A 6,325-nucleotide genomic window follows, 5' to 3' on the forward strand; every position below is an offset into this window, starting at 1 on the left:
CAAGACTATGTAGTGATATAATCCTGTCTGTACTACTTGGCGGTATGCCTGAGTGTGTTAGCTCTTTATCTCATAGTCTATGGAGTGACCTTATGGTTATTGTGTCAAGATACTGTAGGAAATGGCTGTTTCTGTTACAAATCAGTTATAAGAATGCTGGATTGTCATGCATTTTGTAGTTATCACTTCTCATAATTGTACTACTGTACAGCTGTCAGGACACGCATAGTGCAAGGGAGACTACTCCTTCAGTCACACCAACATCATCACAGCAGTGAGGTGGAAGAGGCTCACTGTCAGGACACGGCACAGTGCAAGAGAGACTACTCCTTCAGTCACACCAACATCATCACAGCAGTGAGGTGGAAGAGGCTCACTGTCAGGACACGGCACAGTGCAAGAGAGACTACTCCTTCAGTCACACCAACATCATCACAGCAGTGAGGTGGAAGAGGCTCACTGTCAGGACACGCACAGTGCAAGGGAGAGTACTCCTTCAGTCACACCAACATCATCATAGCAGTGAGTTCCAAGAGGCCCACTGTCAGGACACGAACAGTGCAAGGGAGACTACTCCTTCAGTCATACCAACATCATCACAGCAGTAAGGTGGAAGAGGCTCACTGTCAGGACACGAACAGTGCAAGGGAGACTACTCCTTCAGTCACACCAACATCATCACAGCAGTGAGGTGGAAAAGGCTCACTGTCAGGACACGCACAGTACAAGGGATACTACACCTTCAGTCACACTTCTTTGGGCGATACTGTGTCATGCACAGCTACTTTCACAAGTGTTATTTTTGTTTGTTTGTTGATTATTGCAATATTCCCAGTGAACAGGAATGTAGCAGATACATTATTTTGTATATTGGCAGAAAGTCATTTAATAGTTGTATTAATATTTGTACAAACATTTCATTTTAGAATTGCAAGCATATCCTATCTTATTTGAACCAAACACCTTAGATAACATAACCATATTTTGTAAGCATCACTACAATAATTACTTAACCAAAAGATTTGGCACGCATCAACCAAGTCAGCGAGCCTGACCACCCGATCCCGTTACTTGCCTCTTTACGACAAGCATTGTCGCCTTTTATGGCAAGCACGGGTTGCTAAAGACCTATTCTCACCCGGATCTTTATGGGTATTCTACATGTCTGACAATTAAGAAGCATCAAAACATAATGCTATGAGCTTCTACGGCATCTCAACAATGTAATACGGTTTCAACTCTGTTTAACAATAAATTGCACTGCCTTATAACAAGCTATATCAAAGATCTGATATTGTTTAATAATAGTCAAATGGTCCATTCTTTTCCAATCATTTATGCAAATAGAAATATAAAAGACCATCGAGAACGCCTTATCATTTTGATTTTAGATCCATGCATAAAGAGTGAATTATCCAGAAGACTCTTTGTCAAAAGGGATGACTTGACATTTGATCGTATCATTAAGTTTGTAAGAGATATGGGGGAGAGGGGGCCAGTTAACAAGTTGTATTTGTTATCCCTAAATATTTGACAGACCCGAACTGCAACGATGCTTTTTAAACTGCCATTCCAGAGTTTGCCAAGAGTTTTTTTCCTTTGAGCTGTTCATGATCTAAAACCTTACTCTGATGCCCTCTGTGCTGAAATCTGAAACTGTCATTTCTCTTCCATTAGAATATTGTAGCCCACAATTAGCACGTGGATGTAGCCTCTCATTCCTATCACATATAGTTTTTAATACACAATCATAATTGATGCTTACTTTTCGTTTACAATTTCATTTAAGTAAAAAATCAGTTCTCGAGAACCGGATCTTTTCTTATCATCCGCATGACATACTATGGTAAGGATGAAGGATTCATAACATATTGTAAGCCCGATGTTTAACTTGCAAATACCAAAGTGTACCCCTATCTTTTTATTGCACGCCAAAGATTCTGATTGCAGCATACACACTCATTTTACAATATGATGTAACACATTTAGAAGGCCAGACTGCGTGGATACGTTTCATAATCATTCCCTAGAACTCAAAATGGGGGAGAGTTTATGATCGATATATTACATAGTTAGCTCAGAACACTCCAGCGTTTCAGCTAATATAGTCCATACTTAATTCAGAAGGCTGCTTGGGAGATGCATTTGTGTATTGAATATATTTTATGTTTACTTCAGAACACAATTAGGAGCACGGGTGGCCCAATCGTCTAAGGCGCGAAGATTCGCTGTGCAGAGTTACGTCCCTTGGGCAGGCGAGAAACCTATGATTGTAGGTTCGAATAACGGTTCAACCCGATTATGTTTCTAGGTTTGTCAGCACCATACCCGTGCTCGTGGGTTTCACCTAAGTGGTAAACGTCTGAGACCTGCATCACGTCTGGCTTTCCTCCCACATTAAGCTGCCACCCTGCGATATAACTGGAATACTGTTGAAAGCGGCATTAAACCAAACTCACTCACTAACTCAGAACACAATTGTAGGAAGATTGGTATCAAACATTTTTATTATTCATTCAGAACGCTACATTCGCAAGATCACCGGATATTATATATAATTTATGAAGGGACATAGAACTTATAGCGTATAGGACATGGAAACTTATGTATATACCAAATACAATGAAACATGCCAACAACAGTAATATACAGCATACATATCCTCTAAATGCTGCATGTTAATCATCCTACACATTTCTCTTGTCTTTACCCAACCCGCACATATAACAGAAATAGATTAGTATTAGCCAAATATTAGAAACTCACATTTAATCAAATTCAACCTTTAATCTAATATCTGTTTGAACACGAAGTGCAACACAAGCAGATTAATATTGCATCCTTTTCATTTCTTAAGGATCTGTGCATCCATGCTCAAAGCTGATTTCATGAATAACAATACCTTGTATCTGACTGCTTGCTAATCCCAGACTAAGTTTCTCAGTCTGACATGGTGAAAACTTGCTGACTCGACATATAACATTTGCCGAACTTGCTAAACATGTCTCTAAAATTTGCCGGTAACATGGTTAAGTTGTTTATGTTTATTGTTTGAACGCAAATTCTGAAACATCCATTGTGTTTCCTCTGGCCAACACTCACACCCGTCAGTTCCCACAGTCTGCTGATGTGGAGGCGTCATGTGAATTCCAGAACTGCCACTTCCACCCCTTCTTCTTTGGGCTGAACTGAAAGCATTAACAAAACAGTTCACACGTGGGTGCAGCCATTCACCCATGTCACAAAATATTCCATGAAAAACAAATTGCTAATTTCTATGGGTTCTGTTTCCCTGAAACAAGAAAGGTAAATATAACTTTAATGTGAATTTTTTGGGACATAGCATTACAATTATGTATCAATCCCATAGAAATATCAGTCCCGATTATCTGCCGACACAGGCTCCACTGGGCGTGAAAGACAAACCAGTGGTGCAAGAAATAGTACGTGTTTGTAGACTATTGCCGCACAGGATGGCGTCCTGTAGCAAAGCGGCCCCAAGTGGGCAAAGTCAACATAATTACATATAAAGGGCTGTGTACCTTCAGCACGTCGTCTATGATCTCATGAAGTGATCCTGTTGTCAGCACCAGTTGGTTCTCTATCCTGCTGGCGATATCGTCTCCGAGAAGAGGTGGAGCTGCCAAGAATTTCACTCATTATCACATCCTTTTTGCACATAAGACAAACTGACTACTGGGGTGTAAGTATTAAATCTTACACATTATGATGCTGTAAAGGAATCAAATGTCATTGTGGTTGCTTACAATATCTCATAATCATTATTTGAACATAACTAAACGCGTCAGTACATCTTTCTTGAAACGTATGTGACATGTTTTTTTCACACTGATTTTCAAGAGTAAGATTTTCAAACTTACGATGCAGCTTAAAGATTCATTGAATGTTTCCATAACACCCATCATGTAGATACGAGAACATCGGGTCGAATACGTTCACTTCGTTTCTCCCGACATTATTTCTGTTGTTACTTCTCTAATTAGAAAACTTCCGTATAAAACTTACATCTTCCCCGTGTCTCTGACATTCCTGCAGCCTGAAAAATATATAAAAGTTATCTTGTGATTTGGTAAAACGTTTATTTAAATACACACAGAGTAGCAGCATATTTTGTATAACAAGACACTGAAAGGCATTCTGCGCGCCAACACACAACCATGCTTTTCATTCCAAAAGGTCAACTGACAACTGTATATGCAATGTTAAAATACATAAGACACTTGCCAGTTTTATCGGAAAGAGACACAAAACTCATTTGAACAGTTACAGATATTTTGATATTGCATGTTATGGATTGTTTTGATTCAATTTCATGATTGGTTACGACATGGATCATTTGTCATAACTCATTATTGTTTTACATCAACGGATATACATAGATTGCATTCTCCTAATCTTCACTAAACAAACGGGACGGTGCCAAGTGGTTAAAGCATTCTCTCGTCACACCGGAGACGCGGATTCGATTCCCCAGATAAGTACTAAGTGTGAAGCTCATTGCTTGTGTGATATTGTTGGAATATTGCTAAAACCGGCGTAAAGCCAAACTCACTCACTAACTAAACAAACAGCTTATTTGGCAGAAGATTAATTAAGAAGCAAGTTTTAAATCTGCAATATTTCAGAGGAAGAAATACTTAGGTTTGACATGCACATTCTAAATTATATAATTGATGAAAAGTAGTACCACATCTTTTGTCACAGGTGTTACCTTTGGTGCCTGGTTCTGTTGACATTTCAGCACCTCATCAAGTATGTCCGGTAGTCTCCCTGGTGGCAACTTAAACTTGTTCTCCACCGCTTTTTGTAAATCAGTTGTCTTTGTCTTCATTTCTTCCAGTATAGTCTGTAACCTGTCTGAAATATCCCAGAGAGATGTTTGATTCAGTGACGCATCTGTATTCTGGAACTGAACCTTCAGGGTAATTACTATTGAGAATATTTACATTTATACAATGTGATCTGGAAATATGATTACAGAGACCCAAGTTTATTAGGGTTTCAAAGTTCATGTTACCGAGATTTTGGTCGCATCCTGGTCCAGAATGTGGAGGGCAGCAAGTGTTACGTCCTGACTCCTAGAAAAGAGAAACAGGAACTGCACACATGCAAGATTATAATAACAGAAAGGAGTATGTAATACATGTAATATGCTCAAATAAACATGCTTGATTATATTTTGTCATCTTATAAGATGTATATATGATTTAATAAGTCTTGTTTGACAAATGGCTGGAAGAATACTATACCCCATATGTTATCCACGGTGAAGACATGCTTTACATAGGAGCTGAAATAATGATCAAACTTTGTGTGACCCGAGCGTCACCATATATATATATATGTGTGTGTGTGTGTGTGTGTGTGTGTGTGTGTGTGTGTGTGTGTGTGTGTGTGTGTGTGTGTGTGTGTGTGTGTGTGTGTGTGGTTGTAACGTTTCTTCAAGCAGCAATCACACACGAACCTGCCTCTCTGCTCCCAGTGGTGGCACATCTCTCCTGGTGGTGTTGGGTGTGTGATCATGAGAAACGACAGGTTCATCTCCACCCTGAAGTCTGACTGTGACACCAGCGATGTTGTCACCTTGACTCTTGGCATCACTTCTAGTAGAGTTGCCTTCGTCCACTTGGTTGTTGGCATGACTAACAGTAGAGTTCTTTTTGTCCACTTGACTGATGGTGTGACTAACAGTAAAGTCCTCTTTGTCCTCGAGGCTGTTGGCACGACTACCAGTAGAGTCCTCTTTGTCCTCTAGGCTGTTGGCACGACTACCAGTAGAGTTCCCTTGGTCCACTTGGCTGTTGGCTTTACTTCCTTGAAAGGTGCCAGTGTCTTCTTGGCTGTTGGCATGATGTCCAGTAGAGGTGCTATTGTCTTCTTGGCTTATGACTTTACTTCCTGTAAAGGTGCCATTGTCCTCTTGACTCTTGACATGCCTTGCAGTAGAGGTGCCATTGTCTTCCTGGCTGTTGACATGCATTGCAGTAGAGGTGCCATTGTCTTCCCGGCTGTTGACATGACTTGCAGTAGAAGTGCTAATGTCTTCTTTGCTGTTCGTTTTACTTCCAGTAAAGATGCCATTGTCTTCTTTGCTGTTGGCATGACTTGCAGTAGAGGTGCCATTGTCTTCCTGGCTGTTGGCATGCCGTGCAGTAGAAGTGCCATTGTCTTCTTGGCTGTTGGCTTTACTACCATGAAAGTGGCCATTGTCCTCTTGGCTGTTGGCATGACTTGCAGTAGAGCTGCCATTGTCTTCTTGGCTGTTGGCATGACTTGCAGTAGAGGTGCCATTGTCTTCCTGGCT

General features: G+C 40.4%; 1 long non-coding RNA gene across 1 annotated transcript; it reads right to left on the reverse strand.

Moving 5' to 3' along the window:
- Positions 1–3,564: 3,564 nt before the first annotated feature.
- Positions 3,565–4,862, reverse strand: LOC124118991. The gene is made up of 3 exons (XR_007218164.1): positions 4,733–4,862; positions 4,027–4,057; positions 3,565–3,640 (listed from the first exon to the last, which is right to left on the reverse strand). It is a non-coding gene; the product is annotated as an uncharacterized LOC124118991 (long non-coding RNA).
- Between the last annotated feature and the right edge of the window lie 1,463 nt (positions 4,863–6,325).

This window comes from Haliotis rufescens, unplaced genomic scaffold, assembly GCF_023055435.1.
Source record: "Haliotis rufescens isolate VD_foot unplaced genomic scaffold, xgHalRufe1.0.p SCAF_41, whole genome shotgun sequence".
NCBI classification, from domain to species: domain Eukaryota; kingdom Metazoa; phylum Mollusca; class Gastropoda; order Lepetellida; family Haliotidae; genus Haliotis; species Haliotis rufescens.